Source organism: Nyctereutes procyonoides, unplaced genomic scaffold (assembly GCF_905146905.1).
Source record: "Nyctereutes procyonoides isolate TBG_1078 unplaced genomic scaffold, NYPRO_anot_genome, whole genome shotgun sequence".
Taxonomy (NCBI): domain Eukaryota; kingdom Metazoa; phylum Chordata; class Mammalia; order Carnivora; family Canidae; genus Nyctereutes; species Nyctereutes procyonoides.
Window position 1 is genome coordinate 21,444,333 of NW_026575042.1, and position 13,640 is coordinate 21,457,972.

Genomic DNA, 13,640 nt, shown 5'->3' on the forward strand with positions numbered 1-13,640 from the left:
GTAAACTTCAAGGGCACTAATGTCTGTTAAGAGCTCCCTCCTCATACAGACTTTGCCCCCAATCCTTTTCTTCTATTATTTCATTTAATCTTTACATCAACTTTGTGAGGTAAACATTTCTCTTATTTATTAAATCAAAGAATTGGGATTCAGAAGACTTAAAGAACTTACCTAGGATTAAACTACTTACAAGTGATGGAAGGTAGATTTCTAAAAATCTTTTTTTATTTTGGAAATATTCAAACACACAAAAGTAGGATAATATTAAGAACCTGGTGTCCCCTCACTCAGAGTTTCAGTAAATATAAACATTTTGCCACTTTTGTTTCATCTTCCCACATCCCAACTCCTATACTTTCTTTGCTCTTCTAATTGGTTCTCCACCCCCTTGTAGAACCCGGATTGAATGTAGGCCTGGTTGGCTCCACAGGTTTTATGTTATATCTATCATGCATTTGGTATGGACCATTTGGCCATGCTAGTCGCCTACTTGAATTGCTATGATTGTTACAAGGGTTGTCACAGGCACTGCTAGAGCACAGAGCCCAAGGCCAGTATAAATGGAGCAAAAGTGCAACGGGGAGAGAGAAGCTTAAGAAGCCTGAAAATCAGACTCAAAGACAGTTACTTAAAAGGGGTACTAATAGCCAAGGCATCCCTGTATGAGTAACAGATTTCTTGCTTACAAAAGTAGTTCATTTCTCAGTAGATAAACATTCGTGAACATCCACACTGGCACTCAGTTCTTTGAAGGTCATTTGAAACTTATGGTCATACATGGTGTCTCCTCTGTCTGGGATAGTTTGCACCCTGCCATCCAGTTAAGTCTCTCTCAAATCCCTTGCTCAGAACAGATTTCCTTGACCACCATTGCCAATCTTTTCCACCATCACACACAAACATGGACTAAATTATATTGCATCCTGTGGACTCATCATACTTAGTAATTATCACAGCCTAGAGTCTGAGCTCTGAGGAATAGTTACTGGGTTTATCATCACAGTCTGCATGGCTTACAGAAGACCAGCCCTCGCAGGGATAGAACAGACATGGTGTACAAGTGCTTGGGTGTACTTATTCTTTCCTTCACCCATCTATGAAAGAAGATTCTGGCATTGCTCCATTACTTTCTTCTTCTCCCTTGCTTTCCACAGAGGGCTCTGCCATTGCCAGACCAGCTCTTTGGGGCATTTGTTATACAGATTTCTTGAACAAATCATAGGCTCCCCAGGGAAATATAAGAACTTTCTATAGGAGATTTTGGAGGAGCTGTAGAATGTGAGGAAAACTAATAGTTATACAATGTACGGTTTATGAAATGTCTAGGTCAATGTTAGATGCTCATGCACTCTATTATTTAATCCTCATATTTTTCTCAGGTAAGTATAATCACAGTACAAAAGGTTGTCTGCATCATTACTGATAAAATGACAATATATTTTTGCCTCTGCCTGCCTTCTGACAAACCCTTATTGGCCAAAGCTTGGTCTTTAAGTGAAAGAGACATGTGAGGAAATAAGAAAAGAGGCTCTAGGAATAGAAATAATAGGAAAAGTAGATTTCCATTCAGTTATTACAAAAATGCTGCATGGTCTCTACTTAGCCCTGTGCAGTGATTACAATATTGAATATACAATGGGATATCAGCCATTTACTGAGCTCCTGTATTGGGATAGAGGTTTGCATCTAATATAAGAAACAATGGGGTATAACAGAGTGAATGATTTATTTTCACTCAATTCTGAGCAGGAACTACTGTGGTTCTTTAATTCTTGAAATACCTAGGATACTTTTAAGCAGTTCTGATACTAGGATGAACCTGACACTATGTCCATATTTACTGTGACAGTGCCCATCCACCAAACAAAAAATCAAAACCAAATCGACTATTGACTAAGCTGGTGCTGCTGAATCTTAGAATTGATAGCATATTTGAGTGGGGGAAAAGTACTTTGTAGAACATTTTCTAACTTGATTTATTTGTTTTCTAACTTGATTTAATATGCCCTTGCTATAGATAGAGAATATGAAGAATGCTCAAGTTAGAGAATAGAGAGCCACGTCATAGTCATTGCTGGGCTTAGCAAATCAATCTGTTAAACAACATTTGTACCTTTCCTTGGGACTGAGTAAATTGTCAGAAGTTAAGATCTTAGTTACAGCATACAGAAATATCTTACAGCCAAATTTATTTTTGGGGGGGCATATAGTTAAGGGGGTGCACAAGTTCTATAGTAAAGAATTAGAAATGGATTTCAAAGCTATTTTAAGGTCATTTTATATAATCACTTGTATGATACACTGCCTTACAGTAGTTATTTCAAAGAATATATTGGTCATTTTCAACATATCTATTGCGATCTTCAAATTGTTACTCACATAATCTATCATTATATATATTATATGGGTTGTATACAATGATGCCTGAATTTACTGGCTGCTTTTTGGCAATTAGTCAAGATGATAATATTTAGAGTTAGAACACTGTATGAGTTGTTTTTGCTTTTTTTGTATTTTGTTTTCAGAATAAATTGTCACCATCTTTTTAAAATTTCCTTCATACAAAATACACCCTTTGGAATTATTGGTCACTATACTTAAAAGCATTTGAAACTTATGTGAATGCTATAAACATGTACACAGCTGCCATACTATGCTCCCAGATCAATTACAAATTTAGAGAACTGGTTCAGTACTATCAACTTTTCTCTTGCTTATCTTATGTACACATGCGTGGATATGAATCTGTGCAGATTGTACATGTTCCTGCTGGTTTTTTTTTCCTTGTTGGTTTTGGTTAGTTCTGAGACTTCTGGAAATTCTGAATGAATGACTGTATGCATAGTAGAGTGACCAAACCTCAGTGTAACTCAAGAGAGGCTCCATTCCATTTAGACTCAAGTCTTTTAGAGATGATGGAGGTGAACCATCAAAGAGTAGAGAATTACCAAATTCATTCTTTTGACTTTGAAGTCTCTTACACCCAAATTGGCAGCACTCTCTACCCAGCTTTGATAGTCCTTCAAGAACAGATTGGCATAAACCACCTGGTAGTACCACCTGGCATCTGGTAATTCTCATCCTAGGATATTCTTAGCAACCCAACATGACCTTATCTTCTGATGTTATATATTTGCCATTCTGTCTTAAATTTTAAGCAGAAAATGCTCTGTGTTGTTTGTGAATGATAGCAAGTCCTTGCTTAGTCTTTTGCACACAAAACTAAAATTTCCCAATAAATCAGTTTCAAGGTATTCTCTTCTTCATGCATATTTCTCAAATATGAATCATTTTTATTATTTGTCTGTAAACCATCTTCAAGTTTCCTCTTTATTTAAGTGCTGGTTCTCAGAACAGAATACAATTTTCTTTATGAGAATGATTATCTCCAGCATGAGATATTATTACTCACTGGTGTTGGTTTGTTTGTGTAGAAGAGGCCTGGGTTTGAAGTTACATAATAGGGTTTCCAGGACTTGTCCTCCACTGATTTTCTCAGCCTTGAGTAAGACCCTTAATATTTTCTTTTGGAAGCAGTTTCCACAATGACAAATGGGAATGGTTATTCCCCCCATGACTAATTGACAGAGATGGTGTAAGGATACACAAATAGGTGGAAGTTATGAAAGTGCCTAGTAAAAGTTAAAATGCCTGCACAGATGTGAGCTATTATAACTGACAAGAAGTTTGAAGAATTCAGATCATTTGTCTAACCTTCATTTCTCCAGGGCTAAGAATGCATTTTTAGATGATATGTGTACTTTATTTCATAGGATCTTTTTAATCATTACATTAAAAGATTTCATTAGGGCTGTCACTATTAATTTTATAACAGTATGCTGTACCAGATAAGCCTTTAAAATTTTGATTACCCCCTTTTGACTAAAGACTGCTAGAGGAGTTTACAATGTCTTCTTCCATATTTGTAAAGCACACACTCAAAGCATGTCAGGAAGTCACACACTTCATTAAAAGACTTCTGCCAGGTGTAATGCATACTTATTATTTCATTAGTGGAAGAAATTATGTGTGATGCATATCCTAAGTCTAGATCATCAAGTCAAATGTATGGAAGTTTGTGCTAATTGAATTCTAAGATCCTTCATAGCACAAAAATTTTGGCAAATAATTTGGGCCCATTAAAGCTTGGTGGTATTATTATTTAATATAAAATCTAGGGGCAACCCCGGGTGGCTCAGCGGTTTAGCGCCGCCTTCAGCCCAGAATGTGATCCTGGAGACCTGGGATTGAGTCCCACGTCGGGCTCCCGGCATGGAGCCTGCTTCTCCCTCTGCCTGTCTCTGTCTCTCTCTCTCTCTGTTTCTCTCATGAATAAATAAAGAAAATAAAAAAATAAATAAATAAAATAAAATCTATAATTTTAAACTATTTTCCTGTGAATAGCTGACAACTTCTAGCACATACTATTTTGGACAAAGGTACCTGATATTTTGGGGGGTTCATTTTAAATTCTATTTAGCTATGCAGACAATTAGAAGTTTTTTAAAAAAATATGGCAGATAGACTTCTGAACTACAAATCAATGTGCAAATTTATATATCTTAAAAAAAGGGGCTTTTAAGGAATTGTTCTATAATGTGAAGTTGAGAGTTGAAATTAGATATAATGAAAAGACATAAGGTTTTATAAGAGTTGTGTAATTCATATAACAAATATTTACATAAAAGTAAGTACAAAATTGCAAACTTCCTCAAGGAAGATGTTCTTTTGATAACTAGTATTTATGCCATCCTAAATTCTATTAATCTTGCTTATGTGTGAGATAATTACTCCCTCTCTTTAAACTCATAATAGAAATTTTATTCCATCTGTTCATATGAGAAGAGGTAATGTGTGTTTTTTTAAGCTGGTATTATTACAATTGAATTATTTTTTAAATCTTTTTTTCTTTATTCATGCCCTTTCCTTTACTTTCTTGCCTTTTCTTAAAAATCCAATTGATGTCTAATCAACTACAAATTTACCCGTCCTTGTGTACACTTCAATGAGCTGTGTTTCTTTCATTTTATGCATCATTGCCAGTCATGTCTCTACCTGAGGAACCTGGAACCAAACACACACTCAGTATTGTCTCTTCCCATAAAACAGCCCCAACAAAGGGGCTTTACTAATTAATTCTGATTAGTTCTTGTCCTTCACCAAAGACTTTAAACTCAATTTAACAGAATTGATATGGTTAAGACATGTGTCCTTAACTAAAAAAACCACTATCAGAGGAGGGAATGTTGGGATGCTCTTTATTCCTCCCCATTTACAGAAATAGGTTTTTATCTCATCACGTGTTATGCATGCTTCAAAACTATCCAGATCTGAAAACTCTGGAAATGTGCTTTGATCTCTGCTATCCTAATCTTTTACTGAAGATTTTCAACTTTAAAACACTTGGTGCCCAAACTGTCATCAAATGCACATTAAATGCTTTAAAATTAATCATTTAAAAATTAATGATTAGGGGATCCCTGGGTGGCGCAGCGGTTTGGCGCCTGCCTTTGGCCCAGGGCGCGATCCTGGAGACCCGGGAGCGAGTCCCACGTCGGGCTCCCGGTGCATGGAGCCTGCTTCTCCCTCTGCCTGTGTCTCTGCCTCTCTGCCTCTCTCTCTCTCTGTGACTATCATAAATAAATAAATAAATAAATAAATAAATAAATAAATAAAAATAATGATTAAGCCTCTATATCAATCAGTATTCATTACCTCATGCTGTGATCACAACCCCAAAATCTCAGTGGTCAAATACTAAATACAGCTTATTTCTCAAGCTTATTATATGTCTATTGATAGAGCTCATTCATTGTTAATATGCAGGAACCAAGGATGACAGAATTTGTCTCACATATGTCTTCATGATTACTCTAGGGGGTAAAGGGAACAAGAAAATCCTGTGCTTGCTTCTACAACTTCTCACAAGTAACATGTATTACTTTCGCTTATATTTCATTGACCAAACATGTCCCATGGCCATGCCTAACCTCAAAGGGGTCAAGAAAATGCAATCCCTCCATATGTCTGGAAAGAAGGTAAACCAGAAAATGTATGAAGAGTCCTCTTAGGAAGCATGATAAAAACAAAGAATTAAACCAAGATATACAGTTGGGTCATCAGCTAAAAATATTAGCCATACATAATGATACATATTAATTGGAAACTTTGGTATTCCCCCAAAATAGAATAAAAACTACAGCCTCACTCTGGAAAAGAAAAAATAATTTTTAAATTACATGTTCTATAATAATTTTTTTCCTGTGAATTTTTTCTGGTTGGATATGTATTTCTGGCCCTGTCTATGTTGTTTCCTTTCAATTACATGACAACAAAGCTGCTTGTACTCTTTTAGTCCATTATTGGATATGTTACACAGCTGTTATTCGACTAGGACAGTGACAGACTATTATTAACTTCTATAACATATCTTTATTTTCTGACTTGCCAGCAGCAGTGAGCCAGTAATAGCAGTTGCAGTGGTAAGAACTGTGGAGGTCTATCTGGAAGTAGCTTTCAGACACACACAGTCATGAGGTACCATCTGGGAGGCAGAGAAAGAGTCAGTTTACCAGGGAAAGGGGGAGATAGAGTCATACAGGAAGCACTGTTACCCATAAAATTCCATATTATTTTGAAATATTATATGAGCAAAGACTGATATCTATACACTTTTCTCTCTGAAAATCCCAACGGGGAATTAGCACCTCATAGCATCCTGGAGCCTAACCTTGGGTTTAGGTAAAAGGAACTTTGGCAAGGGCGTTCATCTTATTCCTTTCTCTTTCACTGAAAATTACAGGGCAACTTATATCCATACACCGTAGCAAAAGAGCCACTTTCAAAGTCTTATCGTAGAGACTTCTTTAAAGAATCACTGTCATCCTAGAGAAGATGAGAAGACTATCAATGTCTAATCCTCTTTTCTCTACACTCAACAAACTCTAGCTGTTTATCAGGAAAATACTCTCCAGCCAAATCCATTGTAGTCATTGAGTCTTCACTGACTAAATTCAGGAAACATTTCTTAAGGATCTTACATAACAGAATTTTAATACCTTAATTTGTTTTATCAGTCTGTTAAATATTTATTATAAAGTTTTCATTTTACTGATTAAGAAATCTGAAACCCAGATTTTGAGCTAGAATGTGTGTCTTCTTTTATGAACTCAGGTTTCTATTGCTAGGTGAAGTGGATACAGACCTGTTCTCAGGAACTCTGTGGATCTATGAGAGGAGGAAGGAAGTGGCAGGTGGACAAATATTAAAAGTGCAGAATACTTTGTATGCAGAAGGCAATACTATACACTATGTATTTAGTTTTTATTATATCTAGGCATTACATTAGGTCAAATTTTAAAAATTTCCTTTACTTCTCTTAAAACCCATAACTGATTAACAGAAGCTAAGGTTTAGACGTGCTAAGTAACTTGCCAAAATTAGTTGGCAAGTTTATTAGTTCACAGCTAATAAATAGTGGGCCAAGGATTTGATTATAGGTTTGACTACAAATTCAGGTGCTTAGCTACTTTGCTTAACTGACTTAATAAGGATTTTGAGGCGGGGGGGGGGCAATGTGAGGTAGGTAGAAATAAGAGCTGCAAGGTACAATGAGTTCAGAGGAACGATGGGTTCCTACAATTTCCAACATTGTAAGCCTTTTTCTCCACCGTTTGTACTCTTCTTACCTTGACTCTGGTCTGGATTGTCTTATAACATTCCTGCATTTGTTATTAATTTATTATTTCTCCTGGTTATAGTTTTTTTTCTACTATCTCCATTCTTCCTCCCTCTGACTTGAATTTAAGCTCCATGCAGGCAAAGATACTTGTTTTATTCATTGCAAATACCATATATCTAGAATAATACCTGGCACATAGTTAGAGCTCGATAAGTATTTGTCAAGTTTAATATATTAATAACCTTACTTGGGACAATACTGCCTAGAAGGTATAACTGAATTTCCAGGTAGTCATGAAATTTTTAGTTTCAAAATGGAGACAAAAGTACAAAAAGTATGAGGATTCTGCCCAAAGTAAATAATCTTCAAAATCTGAGGGTGATCAAAATTGTATTAGAAATGTATATGTTACCTGCTGCTAGAGGTTGAGGTAACTGACAATGATATCTTTATGCAATGAGAAGGAACAGCTGTTCAGTTTGTTTTCTTTTATATAACTTGGATTTTGAATAACATTATCTTTTTTTAGAGAAAGCTGAAAGGCAATTTGAGGAGTTTTTCCTTTGCTTCCGTCATCCCAAATCTGTCTTTGAGCCATCGGGATCTGTTGACACATAATTTCCTCTGCCTTTACTTCCCATTAATGGCAGAGTCCCCTTCTTGGTGTTCATTGCTGGTAGCTGGATTCTGTTGGTGAACTTCCTTTGTTGAGTGAGTTCAGGCAAGGTATTCTGACTTCACACCTGGGTTTCAGTGCAGATCTGCAAAGAAACCAGAGATTGGCCATAATTCTTGTTTAAATTTTAGAACCAAAGATGGCAATGGAGTTGTGAAAGACACCATCCACTTGAGTGTAGAAATTACCTAGCTCTACTAGTAAAAAGTGAAATCTGAAACCTTTCCATTTGTGTTGGAAGTGAAAGTGTTGGAAGCCTTCCGAGATTCATGGAGGTGACGCTGAACTCAGGGACTCAGTCAAAAGCCTCTAGTACTTCATGTCCTTCATTTCTCATCTGTTTGGTTAAGCGATTAGCAATGAGGTCCAGGTGGTTACTTTTTTGCATAGGTTTTGGGACATTGGTACTTGAGCTGTTGAGAACATTAAAAATAATTTTCTGAAGGATGTCAGTTGAAGACAGAATAGACAGTCCAAAGCCAGATCACAATATTCAAGCAGCTAGAAATGAAGTAGCTACCTAAGCACAGAGTCAAAACTGGGTGAACATTTAGGAATCAACTATCAACAAGACAGAGTTGGGAAGATAATTTGGGCCAGGGGAAGAATAGCTGACTCTGGAATTCTGAGGCAAAGGTAAAATGCACTTTAGTGTGTTTCCTGTACAACTTTGTATGTTCACATCAGATGCATAGAAATTGACTTAAACAAATAAAAAGTATGTTGACTAGCAGAAAGAAAAAAATATGTTATCCTCACTGAAATGACAGCCAACACAGACATTTTTCTTGCCACCTCCCCTGAAAAACTTGAAGGTTGTTTTATTTTAATAGAACCTAAACCTTTTTTTATTCATCCTCTCTGTATCTCCTTCCACTATGAAACCTAAAGTTTCCATTAATAGGCTTGTGAGTTCAGATATGTAGGAAAAGAGAGTCCTGTTCCTTTATATCAAAGTTATGTATCTTGGTATTAATAATTTTTAGACTAAGTGCCAAGAAATCTGCTAATGGAATTTTCCCAAGATTATTTAAGCAATGAACACCTTAATAGAACCTAAAGAGTCTTTGCAAAAATTAGGTTTTTGTACATAATGCTGTACTTTTAGAATAGGCTCTACTTACTGCTTCTCAGCAGATATTAGGCAATACAAGCTAGAAGTAGCATATACTGACATCTGGACACCACTGGACCCCAGGAGTGTAAGGCAGGATTTTCTGAGGAAGCTGGGTCATTCTTAGCTGGATTATTATCTGTGGTATTATAGTAGTTTCCTCCTATACTCATCTTAAATCATTGACACAAAGGACAGGAGAGTTGATACAAGACTCAAATTCACATTCCTGATGCCCACCATATTGTCTTTACTTTCAGTACTAAGCTCCATGCTTGGTAAAGTATATCTACAGGTAAGGATGGCCATAGGCTTCTTCTTGATCGCCATATCAATTGATTTGTAGTCTGAGAGCACTTTGACTCAGGGGTTTGTGCTGCAATGGATTAATGATATTTGCCAGGGGTATGGGTGGGGAAGTGAGTTTCAGTAACCCCTAAAACTAATACCTAAAGTTAAAGGACAGAGATTACATTGCCAGTCTCAGGTCACAGATTCTGTGTCCCACTCCATTGTGACCCATCTTAGCAAAAATATTCAGCCATGCAGAGACTGACTGGTGCATCGAGTCTCTGCTGTCTTCCAGAAGTATGCTGGATAGAAAGTTAACAGCTACCAACTCTTTAAGAGCAAGTTCTTAACCTTCATGATATACAACTGGTTGCCTTCACAAAGAACCAGAAGGATCCCAGGGTCCTTGACTATATGATAAAGAAACTAGACCTTAACTCTGATGGAGAGATGGGTTTCTAAGAATTTTTTAATATTATTGGTGGCATGGCCATAGCTTACCAGGACTCCTTCATGATATCTGTCCACTTCTGGAAGTAAATCTGAGGGGCTCTTGGGCCTGGCCTCCAGACCATCCATCCCCTTTCCTTCTAGCCTTCCAATCATCCTCTACTCCTCACTGTGCAAACGCAGCCTGGGCCCAGCACCCCTCCACCCCATGAAAGATAATCCTGCTGGTAGTAATAAAACAGCAGCATTGTTAAAAGTGCATGCACACACAAAATAACTTTTAAAAAATAATAAAGGGTGGTTGCAAAGCACTCCCTTTGAACCTTGAACATAACCTGTTTAAGATGTCTCTTTAATTAAGTTGCAGAACATTTCCTAGGAGAAAATAAAATGCAAAATTATGAATTTCTTAGCTATAATACTGAACAAAATTTCAATCACTGATCTTTGACACTTTTATTCTATCCATTATTTAAAGTGGTGTTTTAAAAAAATCATCCTTGTTACTTCATATTGCAGAGAATCCAATAAGTTTACTCTCTGTTCTAGAGGAAGCATTTTCTTTTGTTTAGTGAACCTTACTTCCTTTGAGTATCCAAGTGGTACACATTTCTGATGCAATAATACATGATAACTAAATCTGTCTTATTCTTTCTCTTCAGAATCGGAAATATGTCACATTGCATTTTGGCCTCACCAAACCAAAGCCTCAGTAGGACTTAGGGCCACAAAGACAACTAGACTCGCTGTATTTACAGAAGAAGTACGGGAATGGATCCTGGATCCTGTTCTAGAATGGTATCTCTTAGCTATAAGATACTCATTCTCAACATTTTAGATAGCTGACTCAACTAATGGATCTGCAAACCACAGCCTATAAGCCAAATCCTGACCACTACCTTTTTCTATATGGCCAAGGCCTAAGAATGACTTCTATGCTTTGATGGCAGGAATACAAAGTTTAGATACAAATGAAGTTATATTGCTTGTTGGCCCATAAAGCCTAAAATATTTACCATCTGGCCCTTTACAGGAAAAAATTGTAAACTCCTCATTTAAATGCACACATAATTAAATAATAATACCTTTAAGTTACTTTGAGGCATACCTAATTAGTGTTTTTATTTCCACATATGCTGGCTCATGAGATATTCTGAATGTGAAAGTGTTATTTTTATAAATTAAGTCAAAGAATTTCAAAATCAAAATCAGGCTGCATAATTAACTGACAGACTACTTCTAAGAATCACACACACAAGAAAGTCATTTTGTATTGGATTGTGTATGAGATGTTTAATCCATCAGTACAAATGAAATAGTTAAAACCATTTAACTAAGATTCAGGTTGGGAGGGGCTATTCTTAAAGTCCACCTGTAGGGCTTTGAACTGCTGGAATATACTGCACACTAGGGGGCAATCTTTCTAGTCAACTTTTTAGACATTAAAGTATATCCTGAATCCCTGGAAATTGCTAACGTATTGATTCTGATATGGCAGGTCTGGGACTCAGCCTGAGATTTTGTTAGTCTAGCAGGGGGTCTGAGGCTGACAGACCTCATGACACTGTGGTTCATGAGTTGAGAAGACAGACTCTGGTATTTTCCGTTGGACTTCACCACTTTTCCCTTAAGCTGTGATGAAGCAGGACTACAAAGGTAGTGCTTTGACCTTGAAAGTCAAAATCATAAAAAATCACAAACACCTGGGCCACGTTTCTGTTTTACTAAAACATTTTATGGCTCTGGCATTCCATCAATCAGCGGTTGGTATGGAAATTATAAAGAACAATTGCCTCAAACCGTATATGTTTACCTAGCGGGAGAAGTGACAGTCTGATGACTGTGCCTGTGAATACAAATGCCGTATATTAATCGGTCCATGTAAACAGCAGACATATGCTGATGGAGAAAAAAAAAGGCAATCCATAATAACCATAGATAACTCACATATCATAAGATAAACTAATTGTTATTGGGGTTACACTAAAGTTCATCCCATCTGTGCCTTGCAAGTACCGCAGTGCACCAACTTCCCATCATGGCATATTGCAAAATCATAAATCTTTACACTTTAATATTATTCTGATTTCTGAATCATGCATTATCAGTAATAAAAGTGCTTGTAAATTAACAGCTCACATTAACAACTTGTTTTCCTTGCAAATCGAGTCTTTTGGTATACGTGCTTCCAATACTTCTTTTATAAGTTTAGATTTATTCATATAGAGGGTCTTCCTCTCTTCCTCTCTCCCACTTTTCTTCCCTCCTTCCTTTCTTCCTTGTTTGCTTGCTTCCTTTTCTTTTTCTCTTTTGCTTTCTTGGAAGCAGATTTTTGAAAGAGATTTCCTGGTATTTAGGGCAGAAAGACTTTACTATATCTTACATTTATGTAATTCATGGTGACAGAAAAAAATTCAGTCTTCTTCAGTCTTTTTTTTTTTTTTTTTAGATCCACAGTCACATAAAGAAATGATTTGTGGAACTGAGAAGGATATGTCTATAAAGCAAACCAGGAAAAAAAGAATTTGATGTTATTATTAATGAAGCAGGTGGCACATCTTTTCAAAATCCCATTTTAGCTGGGCAGTGATTTGCAATGAAAGCTGACATGTTCATTTTTGCCAGGCTAACAAACCCAAGGCCTATTGAAAGTCAGGGTAGAAAATAAAAAATAAAAAAATAAAAAAAAAAGAAAGAAAAGGAAAATCTTCTTTAATAGGCCTGAGTTTTTGTCGTAGAATTTTTGTTGCTTTCCTATTTATAAAGTTAATTCTTATTTCTATTTGTTACTACAGGCTTGCCAATATGATAAGATCAACCAAACAGAAGTTGTGCAGTTATTTATCTGTGGGAATCACCCCCACAAACTAATGGTAAATGGTTATTAATTCAGGAGTGGAAAAGTTTGAGGTACTCTTCTTTGTGGTTATTCTGTAAGACTTTTTTAGACCAAAATGTAATAGTTTGGAGTAACTGTGCTCAAGATTTCTGGGTTAAGCTGTAAAATATTTAGCTGTCATAAAATGATGAACATGTTTGGTCTATTAATTGTAAGTGTCCCATTGCATGGTCCCTCTACTTTGATTAAATCATGTGACTAATCAAGGTGAAACAGGAGATAACTGACCTTTAAAAGTAGTTTCACATTAAATCTATCTGGGCTATAATTCTCTCTCATTTTAGCAGAGCATATTTCAGTACTTATGAATATTTTAGAGTTCTAAAATATTTTAGACTTTTCTCCCTTTAGTGAAAGAGCTATCCTGAAATTAATTAATTTTTTTTTGTAACAAGCATGATCCATACACCTAGCTAGAGGCAATTCAGACAGTAAGTAATCCTAATGTCCTAATGTACACCTACCGGTAGGTAGGAACTGTTTATAGCATTAGATGCATCAAAAGTGACAGAGTGATAAAGATTGTATC

At 36.2% G+C, this 13,640-nt stretch overlaps 1 pseudogene; it reads left to right on the top strand.

Moving 5' to 3' along the window:
• Nucleotides 1-2,915: 2,915 nt before the first annotated feature.
• Nucleotides 2,916-10,302, top strand: LOC129507330 (protein S100-A11-like; annotated as a pseudogene).
• Nucleotides 10,303-13,640: the final 3,338 nt, after the last annotated feature.